The sequence below is a fragment of the Ursus maritimus genome, unplaced genomic scaffold (genome assembly GCF_017311325.1).
Source record: "Ursus maritimus isolate PB19 unplaced genomic scaffold, ASM1731132v1 scaffold_34, whole genome shotgun sequence".
Lineage (NCBI taxonomy): Eukaryota > Metazoa > Chordata > Mammalia > Carnivora > Ursidae > Ursus > Ursus maritimus.
Window position 1 is genome coordinate 21,846,683 of NW_024426008.1, and position 23,215 is coordinate 21,869,897.

At 37.9% G+C, this 23,215-nt stretch overlaps 1 protein-coding gene across 3 annotated transcripts in view; it reads right to left on the reverse strand.

Moving 5' to 3' along the window:
* Window positions 1–23,215, reverse strand: part of RFX3 (regulatory factor X3) — a 285,719-nt gene that overhangs the window by 170,698 nt on the left and 91,806 nt on the right. The window lies entirely within an intron of this gene.

Genomic DNA, 23,215 nt, shown 5'->3' on the forward strand with positions numbered 1-23,215 from the left:
ACTAGTGTGGCGCCACCCGCACACGTGAAAATAACCACCCTACCTTATGTTATGGGATTGATAAACAAGAAAAGGCTTGTCAACGAGGGCTTCCCAGTGGTCTTACATTAGAGGCGGTGAGAACAGAGAAGGTAAAGATTAGCATACAAGGCAGTACTCTTTAAAGAGCCACAAAAGAAAACAAGCAGGTAGTGTTGCCCCAGAACAGGAGGATTTCCTTTGGATTTTACAGGGAATGAAGGCAAGAACAGGAATACTTAATTTTCTTCACACCAGAGAGGGCTCCAATAACAACTTTCTTCTTGGATTCTCTTGCCTACACAAGAAATTTTTCTATTTTTTTCCTCTCATTTTCTTTTTATAAAAGTAGAGAATAGAGCCTTTTGCAGTTCCTAACTATCTTAATGACAGGCTCAGAGAGATCAACACATCTAAAAGGGGAAAATAATACTGTGTAATAACACTGCTAATAATGGAAATAATATACCCCACTTTAAATGTACAGTATCTTAAAGAACTGAACTCTCATTACTGCCATTTTTTTGGCAAATGTCGTGAACAGGGGTGTGGGTGGACTTGGAAAAAATCTATATATTCACACACACATAAATTCTGGAAACACTGTAAAACATGCTATTAAATGAAATAAAATTTTTACATCGATTTTCATTACAAAATGTATGTGTATGCATTTGGAATAAAGGCTTGGACAAAGGATGAAAAGTAAAACACACTGAAGATTCCAGCCAACTCTGTACACTCATAAACTTAACAGAAAAAACTATTTCTCTCTAAAACTCAGTAATAACTTGAAATAAATCAGTTACACTGAATTAAAGACAATGTCCCTTTGGAGTTTATTTTATGGGAATTGGTGATGCACCCCACGTATGGCCATCCTTCCAACTCAGTCCAAAGCATTTTCTTGGCTCCAAAAACAAGTTCCTTCTATGGTGGGCTACCATCTTAGGCTACCTCATAAATCTATGGTTAATACCCCTAACAAGGAGTTATTAATATGCTTAAAATCAACTACTGCACATAATGAGTGGAATATGAAATTGCACATAATGAGTTCTTTTCCACCCTCCCTCCTCCTCTTACACTTGGATGGTCTTCCCAGGGGGCTAAAAAAAGGTAAGGGAATTCTTCTCCGTGCCTGAAAATACACGAATAGTAATTGTCCTATCTCAATCATTTTCTCGATCACCGTGTTTCCCTTCACCTCCCAAACCTACCCAGCCCAATGATACTGTTTCCTCATCTCTCCAGAGTTCAGGCCACTCCCGGCAATAGGTCCCCAGGGCCCTCAGGATCAACTGTAAACCCGCAACAGGGCTTCAAATCTTGTTAGCACAGAGCTCTTGCCTACCAACGTCCCAAGACTACATAAAATCCAAGCATGTGAAACTACTGTCAGTTCCCCAAACCTAGGGCCCGTGAACAAGGAGTTCCCTCTGACCGAAGCAATGCTTCCTCCCCACTTTCTTTCATCTTCACTTCATCTCTCAGATCTCAGGATAAATTCCACTTCCCCCAAATAGCCTTCCGAACCACCACTACTCTGCTCCCTACTTCTTCTTCTTCTTCTTTTTTTTTTTTAAGATTTTATTTATTTATTTGACAGAGAGAGAGTGAGAGAAATCACAAGCAGGAGAAGTGGCAGAAGGAGAGGGAGAAGCAGACTCCTGGCCAAACAAGGAGCCCGATGCAGGGCTCAATCCCAGGACCCTGGGATCATGACCTGAGCTGAGGGCACACACTTAACTGACTGAGCCACCGAGGCACTCCATGCTCCCTTCTTAACAAGTGAGGGACTGATGCCCTCCTGGGTGCTCCCATAGCACCTTATTTTTACTCAGTGCATTGCAAGTATCATAGTGCAGGGTAATTGTCTCTCCAACCAGATGACAAACACCACTAGCACATAGACTAGGCCTCCTTTTCACCTACAAATATACACACAAATCTTCAATTTGTTGAATGAAGAGATGAATAAGAAAGGGAATGAGTTTGGGTCGCGTGGGTGGCTCAGCCAGTTAAGTGTCCGATTCTTGATTTCGGCTCAGGTCATGATCTCAGGGTCATGGGTCAGGCACTGTGTTGGGCTCCCTCTCCCTCTGTCCCTCCTCTCCCGCTCTCGCTCTCTTTCTCAAAAATAAATAAATAGATAAATTTTTTAAAGGGGGGGATGAGTTTAAGACCCCGCTGACTCATTACTATTAGAGTATGTACTATCAGAGGCATTTCATACTTTACATTCTGTATAAATATAATTTTCTGTTAGAACCATTTCCAATCAAGTTATTCATTAAGAATGTTTTCTCTTAATGTTCCAACGTGACTTTGCTTTCAATTCTCATTACGGCAGAATTTTTAACAACTCCCCTATTCTGAGATTTGTAAGCCTCAACAGATTTTATGTGTAATTTCTTAAAAAAATGAAACAAGATAAGGATTAAATAAACCCAAATGAGCAAATTAAGTCTTCAGCTATTGCTCTGAACCTCCTGACACATCATTTACTTTGTTTTAATAAGTACACCTGATTCGCTGAATTGTGGATTCAGATCCAATGCTCTAATCATGTCATCTTAGAAAAGGTGGCCTGGAATGCTTCCTTTGTTTTTATGAGACAGAAGCACTCAGAGATCTTTAATTTTCATAGTTGAAATGCTAAGAATAAGTAATTAGCCTAATAGTAATTGTTCTAACATCATCATTAATTAACCACTTGAAATTTATTTGAGCTTGGCAACATTCAACTGACATTCTTCTATGGTCTCTTAACAATCATTGAAACTTTTCACAGAAAAAGGTATTCCAAGAAGCCTCTAGTTACAAATCAGTTAACACATTCATGTAAGGATTCTACATGCATTACCTCATCTGTCCAGAAATCCTATGAGGTAGGTACTATTATTATCTCATTTTTATTGATGAGAAAACCTAGGCTCAACGCTTAAATAACTCTATGAGCCCCAAGGTCACACAACTATCAATGGGCAGAGTGAGGGCTTGAATGTATTATACCATCTATTAGGTTCCAGGAGCAAAAATTTGGATTTTTTTTTTTTTTTCCTTTCTTTAACCCGGCCACATGCTGCAATAGGCTTACAGTGTGACAACTTAAAGGTTTTACAGACAAGCGATTATGTCATCCTGTGGAAAGCAGCAGTCTTGTCTACCTTTTAAAACTTCTACATTATAGGAACTAGACATGATGCAATTTTTCAACCCCGTTACTAGCTTTCCATGATAGGTTAGGCTCTAAAATCATCTTAATTTCATTTTCAGGAGCGCGGAGTACCTGACAAGATGGCTGCCTACACAGCAACGCTGCATCAGGTAAGGCTCGATAACTAGCTCTGCCGAGGTATCGAGACCTGTAGGCTTTCTAGAATTTGAATCATGGGTCAGAAAGTGTTCTTTAAAAATAAGAGTATAATATATTTCCTTTCTAAAACCTTGGAGTTGAGTTGTTTGATGTCCACCACCAATTCCACTTCTAAAGGAATAGGAATGACTGGAGGCAGCTTCTCCGATGCCAAGTGAAAGGCTAGTCTCAACTAGTTAAACCAACTAACAGTTGGCTTTGGGGGAAATCGAGGGGTCTTTGGCACAGCTGTTGCTCCCTGACCTGTACATAGAGGCACAAACTGCCTTCAGTAACTCCAAGAAAATAAATTTAACTCTCCTACCTCACGGCCTTGCGCTGCACTCAGGGGCAGTAACTGGGAAGCAGACAGAACTTTAAGGAAGGTGACTGGCCAAAGGCAAGGCTCAGGGAAACCAAGCACCAAAGCAACGCCCTACAACAGGCCTCAAGGAGAACTATCGTCTCTACTGCTTGAGCACAGGACCACCTTTCCTGGACACAAGCCAAATGATCCGACCTGTTTCATTGCTTCAGACAAACGTTCACATGGGACATATGTTGCTAGTGTCATTTCTCAATTCTCACACAGACCTTTAATTCTACTTTTCAATATCCTGGAACTCTATGTTGTGGCAGCCATGTCTCGCACACTCACACTCACACTCACTCACACCCACACACATGGGTGACCAGCATCAAAATTAGGTTGGGTACATAGTAAGTACATCACACACATGCAAATACACACAGAGGTACAAGACCTTCCAAATGGTTCCAACTCTGGCTACAGCGTGTGACTGAGGGAAAAAATACTTGAATTCTAAAGCCAGTAGCACTTTTCATTATAGCTTCATGGTCTCCTATCTGTGACAGAGACCGTGATGGCAGTATGCTAACATTGGGTCTATTTTGCCAAAAATCAACTTGCTAGGAATCATTTTGCAAAACAGTTCATTTGGTAAATTGACTAGTTCACTCAAAACTTGTATCTTTTAACCACGTATGCTGCTGACATAATCTGTACAGGTTTAAAGGGCCTCTTGAAGATTCCTTTCACGCTCACATTGATGAAGTCGAGGTTCAGTTTGTCTGAGATTTTGCTCCAAGCCAGCGCAGCAGCCTACCTAGAACTGTTTTCTGGAATTTTGCCATTTTCTGGGCTGGCAACTTTTGAGAAAAATTGTTTATTTTAAATCAAAGGGGTGTGCATGTCTTGAATGCCATGGAGTTTACAAATGATAATAGGGAAGGTTTATTTTTTGCAACATGTTTTTCATCCATTAAATGCATTCTGCATTTCTCTTAATTCACAAATTTGCTAACCAGTTTAACTAGATAAATATGTTGCTTCTGTTTTAAGCAACTGAAAGGCCTTTGGTATATGAAATATCAATGATAAATTTGGCACTCAGCTGAATTGGACTGATAAATATTTCTGTTGCCAAGAGTCTGCAGTGAAATTGCTATAGAAAAATTAAAACCAAATTAAAACTAATTAATGCTTCCCACCAAAAATTTCAAAAGCTTTTGCAACTATTCTATGCACTGTGATTTGTGATAAACTTTACATGCAGTTAACACAAACGTATTTCGGGCAGTTGATAATTTGGAAAATTGGTTCTTAGGCAAATTGATAAATTAGAGTACTTGGTAAATATAACAAAACAGCCATTCAGTTTATGTTTTAGCAAACCGACTATAGGAGAATTATTCGTTCAGTACCTTGATCAGTCGGGACATTTTGGGGAGAAGGTGAGGCGTGATAGGTTTTCAGATAATTGGCCTATCTCCCAGCATCACAGCATTTTAAACTTAAAGAATATCCAGAGATCACCTAGTTCAGGCCCCCATTTCACAGGAAACCTGAGACCAATAAACCGAATGGATTTGTTAGTATCAGAGCTGGCATTAGAACTCAGCACTCCCGATGCCCAGTCAATAGCTCTTTCTAACAGACTCTGGTTTATAAGAGAAGAAAAAAAGGAAGGCACTCAGAAAGAAGTAGCAAGGCCTGCCAGAATCCCAGAGTGCTTATTATACAATGAGAGAAATGCTCATAACATGGAGAATGAAATCCTAGAATAAGAGGGTCTCTTAGACGTTTCCAAGTTTCTTTCTCACATAAATGAATAAGGCACTGTGTTTGGGTGTTTAACAAGATTTCAAGTAAGTCAAACTTTGTGTGTGTGGAGATATCAACTAAAATGGTTCACTGGATTTTCTATTCTACAGAAATTCTGGATCATCTTGTAAACTGTTTTTTTCTCAGCTGCACGGAGCATCTTGGTGATCGAGGTTCGGTATTTGATTATTATGTGGAGTGTCTTGAGTGTTTCAGGCTCACAGTTTTACTATTGCATCGTCTCGTATAGAACACACAATACACAAACTCGCTGTGTTTACACACTGAAATAAACCAAAAAGACTAATTTCTAGTTTGCCAGGAACAAGGGGTAAAAAGCAAAGTTCAACACCACAGTAATTGCCAGTAAAATAAACAGGGAACAAATTCTAAATTTTCACTTGAGGCAAATACGTGTAATTTTGGGGTGTGAGACAGAAACCTTTTAAATGTAATGGTTTGTGTAACAGCTTTTATAAGGTGTACTTTTCACTGTCAAACAGCATAAAATGCTCATAAGGGCAATCAGCTTTAGGTGGCAGGTTTACAAGCTTTCCACAACTTGTACTATTTATCCATGTTAAAATGTTTTGCAATTACCTCTTTCCGTATTATGTTCACACTTCCTTTTAAAAAGATTTTAAAATTGTTTTGTACCACTGTAACTCCGAAACCAACCATATTGCTTGACTTTTTTACTCATTTGATGCACGCTGCTGGTTTTTATTAATTCGCAAGTTGTCCACAGCTAAGTTACACAGAAGTAGTACTTCTGCAATATTGAAGGATATTAAACAAGGTAGAAGCAAACAACCTCCCAATATAATCTATTCAAAAATTATATCTTCTCCGTAACCTCTCCTATGAAGGTAACGGAAATGATTTTCCTGTTGTACCAAAACAGTAAGCTAACATTTACAAACTATATTCAAAACCATATACAAATATGAGTTGATTACTTCTCATGGTTCCATTTTTCACACAAACCAGATTTACAAGGATGGTGTTTTCTCAATGCAACTGAAAGGTTATTTACATATGAAAACTCTGTTCCTTTTCCTTAAGAGATTTCCTTACAGGATTCCTTACTTAATACTGAATGATATATTCCTTTCAATTAAGATAACAGGAGCATTTTAATAAATCATTCTTCCTCACCCTCTCTTTTCCCCTCAACTCTCCGTCCCTTCCTGTCTTCTCTCCCTGGCCTCCCGCCCTTTTCCCCACTCTCCTCCACCTTCCTCAGAGTAAGGACCTAGCGATGCCCAGTTAAATTATAGCCACATGACAGCCCCTCCAAACTACTCTAAATATATAAGCTGAGTCAGCAATGTAGCTTAATTACACCAATCATTTTTTTTCTTTGAGGTGACTTTTGTGCATCTTAACAACTAATTTTGACATGAACCACAGGCTTGACCTTAGTTACAGCATTTCATTACAGACATCAAAAATAGACAACCATACTATTCTTCAATACTAACAGATAAGCTATATGGCCAAAGTATTTGGTGTATCAGAACAAAGCGTACCGTGAAATCAGATCACCAGTGCTGAATATTCCTGGCTTGTACTTTCCCAACTATGGTAAAACCACTTTATCATAAGACCACTAAAGGTAAACACTAGTCATGTTGTATTACTTTATTTTACATGGCTGTGTACGGAGCAATTTAGGCTCAGGGACTCTAAGGTACTGACCTTGAGTCACTGATGAGGCCATGACCTATCTGCCTGAATCTCCATCATGAAGCACTTACCATACCACTTCACGAGGGCTATTATGAATTCCAGAATCCTGCTCTTAACGTGACTCCAAGATAAGTCTATTTTTAAGTACGTAAACAGCAATTAGCAGTAGAAAGACAAAAGAAGCAAACCACTCAATAAGGACAGATTTATGAATGAATTTTGTTATCTTTTCTTCTTGAGAGGGCTCTACAAAAATATCATTTCCCTAAAGTAAAAATATATTGAGTAAAAAGTCATAAAAGAAAGGTGCAAAGGGTGACGCTGGCTTTTCTGAAGTTCAACAGGTGTTGCTCCAAACCCACATTAAGTCAGTGAAACCGGTGAGTCCCCGAGCTGGCTTCTGGAGATGCAGTTGCCAACAGAAGCTATCACCTGATTCCCAAACACAGGAGACCATTCATTTCTTAGGCATGTCAACCCCATTACAAAGTTATTTTTAGAAAGAGAGGGAAATTTATGACTATCTTTGAACTTCCAGAAAAAGGACTACAAATTTCTCGCTTACTAAATTATTGTTGGTGGCAATTCTACTATAAAATTCATTTTTCTTTCAAATTGAATATCAATAAGGCTACCACCAATGCTGAAAATATGCATTATTGTGTAATGTGAGTTGAATAAAAATCAGTATAGAGAGAGAAGAGGGTAACTTTTAAAAAACAAAATTCTAATGTGGTTTATATTGATGAATCTAAAAATGACACTTCTTAAGGTTGGTTCTTAAAACACAGGCTTATGTGAAAATTTCTCTCAGTTTAACAGGAAACCCCCCAAAGTCCAAAACACCTGTTCCTTGGGAAATACATAAAATACATAAATTTCTACAAAATCTGTCACTTTCTAGCAACATCTAAACTTTTTTTTCAGTCACAACCTTTTCTCCTAAAAAGAACTTGCCCCAAATGAAACATCTCTATCTTCTTAGAATGTTACTAAAATATTTGTTAAAGTATAACATAACACACACCAAGCAGAACTTTTTAAGTGTACTCAAGTTACCCAATAAATTATTTTGTGGAAAATTATGAACAAGACTCAACAATAATTAAACAATTCATAATTTAAGTGATTAATGTTCCTTCCCAAGAACAGATAATCAAATTATCTTTTACATGGGAGTTAAATTTATAGTTCAGGGATATCCTATTATAGTTTATGATCTGAGTTGCTCAGGAGTGAATTCTTTTGACTTGATTTTTTAAAAAATGGCTCCCCTTCCGTATTTAGATTATACTCTTTTTCATGTATAGATTTAACTTGAGGGGGGAAAAAAAAAGGAAAAAACTCAATAGAGGAAATTATCTAAAAGTACTCTAGATTCTGGACACAACTTCTTTGAGGAAATGATCCCTGCTTCCCTTTCTTCTTGCTTTGAAGACAAGGAACAAATGCTTCCTGAATACGGATTTAACCTAACAGTTCACTGCTTTAACACCTTCAGAGTCAAGAGAGTTGGAACAAATATAAGCTGAGTTCTGCAGTACTGTATAGCAGTTCTCTTGACAACTGTGAGTAAGGCTGCAATTGAAAAACCTTTTATGCTTTTTTGCATAGTATCTCAGTGTGGGAGGATGAATACTAAGTAATAAATTAGGAAACAGAAAAAAATTACATCCTCTACCTAGAGAAAATGAAGAAAGGTAAGGCTGGTGTTTGGTACCCAAAAGATTCTCCCAATAAATCAGGGTTGTTTTGTTCAGCTACTTTGTTACATCCCATTTTTTTTCAGTGACCATTTATTGCACATCGACAACTAAATTTAATGCTTTAATTCTCAACAACCTTGTAAAATGTGTGTTGTTCTCTACTCCACACAAATGGGACACTGAGGTCCATAGAGACCCAACTATTTTCCAAAGGTTCCACCACTCATAAAAGACAACAGCAGGATCCACATGGAATTCCATCGGACTGTAAAGTCTACATTGTTGTCATGACCCCTCTGCTTACAAGTTTTTGTTTGTTTTCCGTATTTCCAAGCGAATGGAAACAAATTTGGGTTTCAAATTTGAAATCTGCAACTGTTATAAAATGACACTCTTAAGAGTAAAATCGTGGTCCTGCAACATCAGTGAGAAATTTACAAACACCAGGGACTTCTTCAGTGTTCATACACACGCCAGTTTGAAGACTCAAGGATATATTTGTTGTCTTCCCAAAAGAGCACATTACGTTAGATAGGATTTTAATGGGTTCAATAACCGTTCCCAATCTATTTAAGAATAAAACTCATACATTATGCTCACAACCTATGTCCAATCCAAATTCAATAAATATTCACGTGTTAAATGCCAGTAATGTTAGATGCTAGAAAAAATGGCAAGATGAGGAAATCATTAAATTCCCTGCCTCAGCTTTGATCTTTCCCGAACAAAGACTATTGCCCTAAGATACATCCTTGTCCTTCTGCGTTCCACTCTGCACATACTGTCCCTCAAATAACAGTTTGCAGCTCCAGTGTTCACTTGTATATTATGATGACCTTCAAATCTATTCTCCCCGCCCCTACTTCTCATTGACCTAAATTCTGGCCCCATAATAGGAACTGTCTCTTCGCAAATGCAACACAATGAGATCTGTGACATTCACGTTCTTAGCCCCTCAACCTCTCTGACCCCTCAACCTCTCCCTCTATGTTAATGCCTAGAAGATAGTGAGTGATGTCCCTGAGTGTTCCAGCTTCCAGCCTTCATGGGGCTTTATTCACTGTCTAGATTTCCTCTAAACTCTGAACCTATGTGGTTTAATTATCAGACTCACTCACAGTAAGTAACCTCATCTATGTTAACTATTTATTCCCTACATATATACAGATGTTTCTAGGGCTAAGGGACAGAATAAAGTCTGAAGAGGTAATTGACTGTGAAAGTAAACTAAAAGCACGCACTAGGGAGTCAGGCCACAACTTTCAGAGCTCTCCCATGGCAAATATTGTGGAAGTCCTACAATGCGCCAAGCAATTTAACTAGGTGCTTTATAAATACTACTCCATTTAATTTTGACAATCGAAATAGAAAACAAATGCTATGTGAGCACAGAGAACAACAACTGATGATTACTACCCACATTTTAGGCATAAAAATTAGAATCGTTCAGGCGCGTGGGTGGCTCAGTCAGTGAAGCATCTGCCTTCGGCTCAGGTCAGGATCTCAGCGTCCTGGGATCAAGCCCCACATTGGCCTTTTTGCTCAGCGGGGAGTCTGCTTCTCCCTCTCCCTCTGCTGCTCTCCCTGCTCACTCTCTTTCTCTGTCATTCTCTCTCTCTCTCTCAAATAAATAAATAAATAAATAAACAAAAACTTTTTAAAAATTAAAAAAAAATTAGAATCATTAAATAACTTGTCCAGGGTCACATATCAAGTAAGCAATAATTCTAGAATTTGAATCTAAGTCTAGCTGACTTCCAGACTAGTATTCCTTATGTGATGCTATGTCAGGCCTGTTTCTGCCATTTACTAAAGTCACTTTAACCTGAGCCTCAGTTTACTCATGCAGAAAAAGAAAGGATATCATCAGTGTTCCTATGGGAGGAACAATAAGCCAGCAGGAAGGCATCTGAAACGAGGCATTTTTCCAAATTCCCACATATACACTACACATGATTCCAGTATGGTCCTCCATCCCATTGCCCCACCTGCTGCTAAGGCTCACTGGCTGTTCTTATACTATACTTGAAGAGGTAATAATACTATACAAAAGTATACTGTGATAAGTTAAGGAAGCATACTGTAAATCATACAGTAACCCCCGAAAGAATAAAACAAAGAGGTATTGCAATAAGCCAATAAAGGAGATAAGACAGAATCGTAAAATTACTCAAGTAATCTGAAAGAAGGGAAAAGAACCAAAAATAGGTAGGACGGATAAGAAAATAAACAGCAACAGGGTAGATTCAAACCTAACCATATCAATAATCACATAAAATGCAATTTAAACAAACCTACGAAAAGGCAGAGATGGTCAAATCATATAAAAAACAAAGACCAAGCTAAATGTTGTTTATAAGAAATCCACTATAAATACGGTGTCACGGGTTAAAAGTAAGAGGATTGAAAAATATATACCATGCTATATTTTAATACCAAATGAAGTAAATTTTGAAGCAGAAAATATTACCAGGAATAAGAAGGGTCATTTCATAATGATAAAGGAGCCAATTCACCAGGAGAACCTGTGATCCCAAATGTTTATGCACCTACTATCAGAACTTCAAAATATATAAAGCAGAACCTGATTGGACTGAAAAAGAGATATGATAAAATGCACTATCATAGATGGAGATTTTCAACATTCATCTTTCAATAATTGATATAACGAGTAGACAGAAAATCAGAAAGGATACAGAAAACTTCAGTACCATCAACCAACCTGACCTAATTAACAGTTATGGAACATTCTACCCAACAATCGCAAAACACATATCCTTTCCAACTGCATACTGAACGTTTACTAGGACAGACCATATTCCGACCACCGAACAAGTCTCAACGAATTTCAAAGGATTCAAATCTTTTTGAATTGTCTGATTTGTCTGATCACAACAGAATTAACTTATAATCAGTAACAAAAAATATCATGAAAATCACCAAATACTTGGAAACTGAATAATATACTTACAAATAACTCAAGGGTCCAAGAAAAAATAAAAAAGGAAACTAGAAAGCATTTGGACCTGAATGAAAATAAAACATATTATAATTTATGAGATGCCTTACCACCCCCAATGAATACGAGAGAAGGAAAAAAGAAGAGTTAAATGATTTAGTCAACCAACAGATTTTCAAGTAAGCAAAATAAGAAGTTAAGAATAAAAGAAAGGATCATGAATTCATAAAATATTAGATCTGGAAGAATCCTAGAAATCTTACTAAAATTTGTAAACTCACAAATTTTACAGAGGAAACTGTTCCAGGAAGAACATATGATTTGCTTAATAGGGTTTATAATTGTAAATATTTAAAAATGAGCAGTCTCTGCTAGTAGCTACATTACACACATATCGGAGTTCTTTAAATGTCTATTTTCACCTAATAAAAGCAGATAAAGGTTTTGTAAAAACAGATGTGCACATCTGTTGGCCTATGCCTAATCTGAGCATTTTGTGTTTTATATGTAAGTTCTCTATATTTGAACACAAAGCATATAATAATTAAGAGTGCTGAATTCTCAATCCACATTGCCCAAATTCATACTTGGGCTTTACCACGACAGGTGGCCATGACATTGGGCAAGTCGTTTCAAGGCCAATGACTCAGTTTTCTCCACTGTAAAACAGAAATAAACTGTAAAATGAGAAGAAGTAGTTCCTTCCTCCTATGATGTTTATAAGGACTAAAGTTAATGCCTTTTGTGGGTTTAAACGGTGCCTGATACAGAGCAAGAACTCAAAAAATGGCAACTCTATTAGAAAGCACTATTTTATAATGACCTGAAGCTTATTAGTCAAGACAATGACTTTCCTTTTTTTTTAATTAGGTGACATCAATGAAAATAGGACATTGGCACAGAAAAATGGGTGACTTCCAATTCATAAGTGTTAAAAAGAAAAAAAAAGCTTAGAAGTTATTTGAAAGCCAGTGTCAAAACAAAGCTGGGGCAATTTCTTTTCAAAGCAAGAGACAATGATCCAATGAAAAATTATCTATGATGTGAAGTATTTTTGGATCAACCAACAAATTTAATACTATCACATATGAGATGATACTAAAGTCAGGGGGCTATCCTCTGCCTTCAACTATTCCTTCTAATGTGTTCCATTCAACTTAGAATTTATGGATTTAAATATTATAATTTTTAAAAGACAAAACATTTCTTTCTAAATTTGTTTTTAAATAGATAAAGGCAGCATTCAGCAGTATATCATTTGAATGAATTCCATTTGGTATAAGAAAACAACAAAATAAATGTGGAACACATTTCACATTTTTATTTTATGCAATTTCAGTGCTTTCAACGCTGCATATATTACTAAAAGCACAAAAATAGACGCTGTACTATCAAATTGTAAAGAATACCAAATTCATATAATTATACTTTATAATTTCTTCCAAATTCAAAAGGACAAGTTTTTTTAATTAAAATAATTTCATATGTCTTGTGTGCTCTACAGAATAAAACAAGTATATTTTCCAAAATTTCATATTTTAATAAAAACTACTATTTGTAACAGGCGCTCTATACTTTTGACAATGACACCAAAGCCTCCTCACCTGGGCTGAATGAGAACGTGCCTGCATTGATATGGTAACAAGATATCAAATAAGCCTCATTTATTCTACTCTACAGTTTGGAGAAGCACTACTGTAGGTGAGTAGATTTTCTCTACGTTTAATAACAAACCTAAAATTTCACATACAACCTCAGCATTTGTAAGACCATCCCTCTCTTCTCCTCAGACCATATAGGCACTTTTTCTTCATTCCCAAAATTCTGAGGAAGTGGGCCATGATGGCACATACACGCAATGAGTGAGACTATCAGGAAAAGGCAGAAAGCACAGGGATGCCCAGATACTTGTTCCTCTAAGCTGTCTGTCTCCATCCATCCTCAGTCACCCAATAGTAGATTAAAGCTCTCTCAGCATCTGTGCTACCTCCTTGGCCTTTTTCCAACCAGTAGCCTTCACCAATGGGAGAAGGATCAAGGCTAGGAAAACACTCATGCGTGGGTACAGTATTAATGGGACATTCCGTGGTTCGCTAAGCCTAATGCCTACTGAGAAGATGGCGGAAACCTGAAAACAGGAGCCCAGGGCAAAGTAAGAAAGCTAAGGTGGCTTTGAAGGCTGGTTGTGGTCATGATTTTTTATCATCCTCAACTATATTTAGTTAAGCTTGACCACTTATGAAATTTTTACATACATTATTTCAATTGACCCTCACAGCAGTCCCAGGAAGACATGGCATAGATATTTTTTATTAATAACTATGTACTTCACGGGTGAAGAAACTTGAACAAGAAAGCTTAAAAGACTTGTCTAAGGTTATTGTAACCAGTAAGTGAGCAAGAACTTGGCTTCTATTTTCCTCCAAACTAACTGCGGATTCCAGGGTCGTTCCACTCACCACTGGATCACATACAGATGAAGGCAAACGGGCACGCTGACCGAGGCAGTTTCCACCCTGCACAAAGTCAGCAATTATTCCTACAAACTACTGTATTTTTCCCTAACTGCCTTTATCATCAGTCCCATTCCTTCCTTTACTTCCTTACCTCTTTCATTCAAGACGTCAGAAATCATTTTGTCCGCTTACACCCCTTCGATCCTGATCTGCACAACCAACGAAAACCCGGGGTCACACCTGAAACCAGCAGCTATAGATCCTGCTCTTCTCTGAAGTCCTGGGACTGTATCAGAAACTGGCCAAAGGGGTGAAGACATTTGTGGAAATCTCAGAGGTACCTACTTCTACTACGTGCATAAAAAGCAGGCAGGCCATGAGGAATCGATGCAGCATGTCCTGCATCTGGACTGACTGTTCCCTGCTGGCTGGCCGTACCCAGCGACTGAGTTGGAACAAACACTCAGAATCATGAACTCAGTCACAAGAAACACCAAAATAAGGTATTAACGAACGTCTGAAGAACTACCCAGATGGTCATGGGAAGTGTTTACAGTGTGTTCTGAACTTATGTTGTCTGGAGGAGTGCGTCAAAACCCAGTATGTGGAAGATGCTAGCAAAAACAATGGAGATGAAACCCTACACATCAGATGCACTTGCTTACAGAGCATTACTTTTGCTTAAGAGCGCAACAGCCTCCTTTCGCTTAAAACTTAAAATAAACTTTGATATAGAAAAAGGGGAACATTTAAATAGCCAGACATCCAACTCCATAGAGATAACCACTGTTAATATTTTTCTAGTCTATTTTATGACAATATATGACAGGAGTGTGCATTTTTAAAGCAAATACTATCTAGTGCTTCTTATTCTACAGAATAGCAGGACGTTAAAACTCTTAGTGTTCCAAGTCCCTCCCCTGTGTGAAGTTATTTAATCATCCCACTAACCCAATGATGTTAAGTACTGTTATCCCTATTTCGTAGATGGGGAAATCGAGGCATGGAACTTATTAACTACAGTGGTAGAGCTGCTGTACGACACAAATGAAATACAGAAAGTAACCCTGATAGAGTAAATTTGTCTTCTTTACACACTTCTTTCTACTACATCTTCTCTTTCTCTGCTTCTCTGCTCTTCCACCCCTCCCCCCACAGCACAATGCACATGACAGCCTATCCCACAGCACAATGCACATGACAGCCTATCACAACATTAACTCCAGCAGGTAACTTGCCCATCAACAGGATCTATAGTCGTTTCAAAAGCCAGAAAAAGACTGTGCTTTATTTCTGGAAAGAAAAAAAAGAAAGAAAGAAAAGAAAGGAAGAATTTGTATAAGGAAATCTGATTTGTTCTTGGAATAGAAAGGATGCTTGAGAAAGGGCCGAGAAGCAGCTACAGAAAGGACCAGTAACACGGGAGGTTGGAGAAGTCAGCCCATGGGCTTTACTCCAGGTGAAACATGTACAGCTAAACCATCCTGGCACATGCACCCCTCCCCTGAGAGGAAGACTGGTCTTGCTTCACCCGGGTAGACTTTTCTCTATGTTGGTGAACTGATTCTGAAACAAACTCGGGTTTTCAGTGTTGTTGGTGGTGGTGGTGGTGGTGGTCGCAATGGTAGAGTTACATGTATGTGTGTTTGTAGTTTTTTAAAAAGATGACCTGAAGTCAAAGGCAAAAACACAATGACTCTTCTGTCCTGGAGTGGAGTGGATCTGTCCAATCTTACAGGATTCTGAGTTCACACTATAAATGAATTTTGAATTGTTAGTCAGTGAAGGAAAACCTCTTCTACTGTCTTATCAGAAGCACCTCTTCTCTACCCTCTGATGGGTATTCTTTTATTGGGAATAAAAGATCTCCTAAGGGATTTACAGATCAAATTCAACAACTTGAACCATTCATCATGCTAGTTAAGAAGGTTCCATAATAAGTCAGATTTATTTACTTGCTTAGAAAGTAAGTAGTACATATTATAGAATGAAAATAGGATATTCAAAGAGACACTAACTGCACACCTGCCATGTGTAAGGATCTGCTAGATATGACACATTAAGAGACAAAGGGTTTTATAAAAATGAATAGCTTCAAAAGGAGAAATGTATTTCAGAAATGTGATTTCTACAAGATTTCAGTATGATGCCTGACTGGACTGTTACAATGGAAATATCTTTAAAAAAAATACAAAAAAAAAAAAAAAAAAGCTCTACAAAAATAGTACTCTTGTCAGAAAGCTAAACATCTGCAAGAAACATGATAATTCTGAGAGGATAAAAGATGAAAACAGAAGCTATTTCCTTATTGTAGGATGATACGACCAGAACAGTCAGACTAAATGGACCGTCTGATGACTAAAGGTTGCTTTCCTGACATCAACTTGACACTCTTTCAACATATGCTAAGAATTCTCTTCAGTTTAAAAAAAAAAACAAAAAACAAGTGGATGTGTATGAACTGAAATTACTATAGTACACTGCAGCGGGAATATAAAATGGTACAACCACTTCAGAAAGTACTTGGGAAACTTCTTCTAAAGTTAAACATACATTAACCACATGACCCAGCATTCCCACTCATAGGTATTTATCCAAAAAATAAAAATAAAAAATAAAAAATTTTTGTCTGAATAGAGGCTTGAACACGTATGTTCACAGCAGCTTTGTTCATAATAGGTAAAAACTGAATATAACCAAATGTGCATCAGTAGCTGAATGAACAAATTGTGGTAAATTCATAAAATGGAAGACGATTCAGCAATAAAAAGAAAATAAGCTACTCATACACACAATAGCATGGAGACAAATTGCAGCAACACTATGCTAAGCAAAAAAAAAAAAAAAAAAAAGCACAAAAGAGTACATACCATAAGATTCCATTTATGTGGAATTCTAGAAAGCAGATCAGTGTTTTCCTGGCGCTGTGGATCAGAGGTGGGCACAACATCAAGCAGGGGCACAAGGAAGCTTCGTAGGGTACAGAAATGTTCTAATCTTAATTGTGATGGTGGTTATATGGATATAAATCATTAAAACTCAATTGAACGCTGTGGAAGTATGTATCTTCACGTACGTATTATATATAATACATGTACTTCAACTGAGGTGATTAAGATACAACAAGAACAGAACTCTAGAAGTAACATATTCCGAAGAGTGAAGTAAATATTCCCACTATACTAACTGCACTGTTCAGATCACACTCAGGGTAGGATGTTTACTTCAACGAACATTTGAAAGAAAGCTGAAAATTAAAGACATTTAGGAGGAAGGGAAGTTTTATGGTGAGTGTCTCTGGCAATGCAGTCACCAGTGAGAAGTGACTGAAAGTTTAGTCTGGTGACAAGAGAGGAAAGACGGACACACAAATGCCCTCGTAAGTGCAAAGTGCTGCCTTCGAAGGGGAAGAAATGGACTCCTACCGGTGGAAGTTATAAATACACAAGACTGTCTCCTAAACAGAGAGACAATAATTACTCTAATTAAAGTTCAAACTAAAAATCAAATCTCACCTGTTGACTAGTCACCGTATCCCCGATACAATGGCATGTGAACCTTCTGAGAAAGTAGTTACTGAGTTCTTACACTGAGCTCTTCCTGGAGGGCTTCCTGGAGAGGCAGTAGATCGATCGCAAGGCAGATCAGACACCCTCTGAGAGACTTTCTAGAGCGTACTTTTTCTTCCCTTCGTTTTATACTTCGTTTTATAAACGAAGTAAACTTTCATGATTTCAAACTGCTGAACTCTGTAGTTGCTACTAATACCACGCCTTTCATATTTGGGTGTTTAAAAAACATTTTTCAAATCAATTGCACTTTGCCTTTAAAAATACATTGTTGTTCATCACTAGCATATCCAGTGCAGAGTTCCTGTTGCTGGTATAAGTTACCTAATGGTAAAAGTCTACTGTATGGGAAAATAAAACACATTTTAGAATGATTCACTTTTGGATGAAATTTCAAGTATTACTAACCATCCCCCCCCCAAAAAAACTGCTGACACAGGGAAAGATAACAAGGTGTGTGTCCTATAGACATAAGATGATCAGCCAGGAAAATTGTGTTCTTTCCTACTGTTGGGGAAGAACAGTTCCCTACCGGTGGGAATAAGAGAAAGTTTAAATTTAATGTGGATAATGGCATGTGTGATGGACATTAATCACCTTCCTTCACATTTATTCAGGGTCCCCTTTTCTTTTTTTTTTTTTTTAAGATTTTATTTATTTATTTGACAGAGAGACAGAGACAGCCAGCGAGAGAGGCAACACAAGCAGGGGGAGTGGGAGAGGAAGAAGCAGGCTCCCAGCGGAGGAGCCTGATGTGGGGCTCGATCCCAGAACACCGGGATCACGCCCTGAGCTGAAGGCAGACACTTAACGACTGAGCTACCCAGGCGCCCCAAGGGTCCACTTTTCTTTTCTCAGAAGCTTTGGGGATCTATGGGTCCCAAAGAAGTTAACTCCACCCACCCCTTCATTCCAGGGATGCAATACACAAGCCAGTATACAACAATTAGGACTTTGCACCATCAGGACCACAGTGATTAGTTCTGAGGTGGAAATATGACCAATACTGGTTGAATTAGAATGAATTATCAGATTTTAGAAATACTGAAACAAATATATTTTTTTCCAATGGAGGTAAATATGGAAACAGTAAGACTTAGGAGCTACTAGAAGCCATATCAGAACCGAGAGAGGAATACCAGAATGAAACCAATACCCAGGAGCCAGGACAAAGAAATGGACGTCACCAAAGTTTGGGTTATAATAAAATGTAATAGAGTGTGGAGAACCTGGGTTCTGATTCTGCTCTGTTCCTCTGAAGAGTGGTGACTTTTGTTCTCAGGCATGGAATTACTGGCTGGACATCTTGAATTTGTTTACGTCTTATTGGGATGATTTTCAGGAAAGTTCAAGGGGTTTTGCAAGCTCCTCTAGTTTGGTAGGACCAAACTTCTATCTTTGTCTTCCCTCTGAGGTCTAGTTTTAACTTGTTAGGGTGGATGGAGAGTAAGTCTCACTCCAGGACACAGTCCTGACTCCAAGGTGTGCACTTTTTGGTTCAGAGATGGATGACTAGATGTTAATAACATCTTTCTATCTGCCCGGGACAGAGCACCAATGTCTATCAATAACCTTTAATATGTCTTTGCACTCTTTGGTCCCTTGGTAAGCTCACAGGCTCTCCAGCCCATATGTAGTCCATCTCTCAGCCGAGGATTCATGAGGAGCCCACGTTTACAACTCTGGACCCCCATTTCTGTACAGCTCTCTCTTTTTTTGGTGCCCTTCTCCAGATCCCAGTTGCCTCAAAAGCCCAAAACTCTGATCTCTGCCTTCTCAGCTCAAGGCACCGCTGTTCCTGTTTAGACTCCATAGCCTTTGTGACACAGTCAGGAAACTCTCTCAGCAAAAAGCCAGGGTAAACAATGAGCTCTTCTTATAAATTTGCCTTTTTTCAATAATCACAGTCTTGTTGTCTAATGCCCGAGAACAGTTGTCTCATATGTTTTCTCCAGTTTTATCACTGTTCATGGAAGGAGGGTTAGACAAGTAGAAGTTACTCTATCAGGGTCAGTAGCAGAAGCTCTTGTCCACATAATTTTAAAGATTGTTGTTCTCCCTCATTCTCTTAATTTGTATTTGTCTTCTTCTCTCCCCACCTTCAATTTCTGCAATTTATGGTCCTGAGTTAAATGCACATATACTCTTAAATAATTTTGATACAATATTTTAGATCTTTAAGACCTTACAATGATGATGGAACACTTTGAAAATCTTCATATTACCATAAGTTTTGTTGAGTTTCTAAAGTTTAAGCAAAAATGTTTTAAATTTAATTTGGAAAGTCTTTCTTCCTATACTTATTTTTTTCCATGAATATAAATAGCACAAGCAAAACATCAGCAAAACCCTGCTACCATACTGTCTTTCCTATTCCTTCTTTTGCTGAAGTACATTTCCTTATTTCCATTTAAGTAAAAATAAAAAGAAGAAAAACCTCAAGTTATCAGAATTATCTTCATTTCCTGATTTCTGAAGTTGTTCCAGTCTCAACCTTAACAATTATAATGGTCTTCCTAGCTATATTTAAAGACCATGGAAACATCTACCTGTTCCCCAAATGAGAGAGTTAAATGAGAAAGCAAATAAACACAATAAAGTTTTTGAAAATTTTAAACCATTTATAGGAAATGGTTAGTCCCACAAAAGAAGTGTATTCTTCCCCAAGCATGAGTTTCTCAACTGATTTAGATATTTGATACGCTAACTCAAACAAATGCTTGAAGATAAACAGGGGTGACTTATCCATCCCGCACAGTGCCTGGGGCCCATAACACCTTCGGGGGCCCACAAAAAGTTTTAATTTCTTTTAAAATAAGAACAACTAAAAATTTAGAACAAAGAAAATGCTTAACATTTCTTAATATGTTTGTCTTTAAACCCACACAGTCATAAAATATAGTTATAATTGTGTGTGTGTGTGTGTGTGTGTGTGTGTGTGGAGACAGACATAAATTGGCAATTGTTTTCAGATCTGCTGAGAACCTCAGAAGATCTTCACAGAACCTGACTCATCTGATCTTAGAATATGAGGCCCCCAAGCATTCTTCCCTTTAAGCTCCGAGAGGTGCTAATCACATCCTTAAACCATTTGCCTCAAATCTTTTTAGTTTGCCTGAACTGAATTCACTTGCAAAGCAGGGTTAATTTGGGGGCTGGCTAGTACTCTGGGTAGCTAGATACCTCCATGGGCTCCTTTAAGTTACCAGATAATCTTCATGGCTGCTTTACATCTGCTTTCTACAACAGAGAAGTGGACTTGCTGTCTCTTCCTATTTCAAAGCCCTCAATCTCTTTGGAGCAGCCTACAAAATCACAAATTCCCTTCTCAGCAGTGCTGTCAACCCACAGCCCATTTGCAAAGCTAACATACAATCAATTGAGACCCCTTGAAGTCCCACACCTTATCTGACTTAGGTCACCAGTTTCGCTCACTCTTCCAGGCTCTCTTCATTTATCACTCATAGCTGTCCAAGCAAGTGTTTTTTGTATTCAAATCATGGTTATCTTATAACAATAGAAATTATCTGTCCAGAGTGATCAACATAATTTTCAGTGAAAGAAAATTATATTTAAGATAACAAAATGATTTTTTTCAACAATATTCAAAGGAAATCTTATAAGTAATCTAATATGTAGGATACATAAAAGCAGAGTGCTATGGATTGAAGCTTGGCATGAAAGATGGATAGTGTCCAAGGAGCTAAAACATCGAATCTCCTTAGAGCCCTTTGCTTCAGTGAAGTTCAACTAGTTCATCAGAAGACCTAGATCCTAGGTTCCAGCTCCACTTCTAGTGTACTCATTGGCTAAACACTTGACTTTTTTAGTAGTCTCAGTTTTCTTACAAAGAAGGTAGACGTATGAACATATGTCTTGGCAATCTCTGAAATACCATTAGCATCACATAAACAATTGTGCTTCAAAAGCACTTGTTAAATTTTTTTTAAACCAAGGAAACTTATTTTTTTTTTAAAAAACTAAGTAAACATTTTATTTTTATTATGTCACCATTACACCAACATTCTTCAATCGTCTAGGCCTGTTCTTCATTTTTCATAATGGTATCAATCACAAAGTCTGATGAGTCTTTTGAGTTTTTAAATATTCTTTACATATCAGACTTCAATGTATGTCATTTGAATTACAGATTACAGGCTGAGAATGTGTCAAACCACTCTTTTTCAGAAGAATTCAAATACTACCTATTCCATAAGCTTGTCACAAACAAGTAAAATTTAATCTCTGTTGTGCATTCCAAGCATTCGTTTATACTCTAGAAAAAAGGGCAGCACGTTCAGTCTCTGAAGGACCAAAGAGTAGTTGAAGCTTCACAGACCCATCGAGTCTCTGCCGCAACTACTCAAATATGCCCCTGCGGTAAGAAAACAGCCATAGACAATACATAAACCCATGGACATTGCTGTCCCAACAAAACATTGTCTACAAGGATGCCTGGGTGGCTCAGTTGGTTAAGCGTCTGCCTTTGGCTCAGGCCATGATCCCAGGGTCCTGGGATTGAGCCCCATGTCGGGCTCCCTGCTCAGCAGGGAGTCTGCTTCTCCCTCTGCCTGCCGCTCCCCCAGCTTGTGCGCACTCTCTCTCTCTCTCTGACGAGTAAATAAATAAAATCTTTAAAAATCAAACAAAATAAAAAAAAATTGTTTACAAAAACAGGCAACCAGCTGGATTTGGCCTGAAGGCCATAGTCTGCCAATCCCCATTCTAGAACCACGCTTCTCAATCTTGACTACACATACTACTCACATGGGATCTTAATGAAGATTCTGATGCAGAAGGTCTGTGTAGCGTCTGAGACTGTGCATTTCTAAGGTTCTCCTAGTCCACTGATGATGACACTAGTCAAAGGATCATATTTTTGAGTAGCAGCATTCTGATAAGCTCCATGGGAAGAGGGGATCTAATTCTTTATTGTGTAAAAGCCTCAGAACCTAGAACAGTACCTGACACATAATAAAGCAAATGTTTAAGGAACACATGAATAAACAAATAATAAGCTTCTAATAGAATGTCATGCTCTGCCTCAAATCACTGCTGGGTGTCATCCAGTCTTCATCACGTTCATCCTAGCTTTTAAGCCTCCCAAATCTAACAGACTCTTTAACATTTTTCTAATAAACGTCACTGAGCTAAATCTCTAAGTCACAGTCTTGGTCCATGTAGATGGTATAACGGCTAGTTGTTATTGACAAATTTATTTCAAACTCTTCTAGATTTCATCCAAATGGTCACCTTTTCTTTTCTTAAGGATTCAGCATTCCTTATACTTCAACACCTTTGTTCATATGACTTTCTCCGATAGAAATATCCT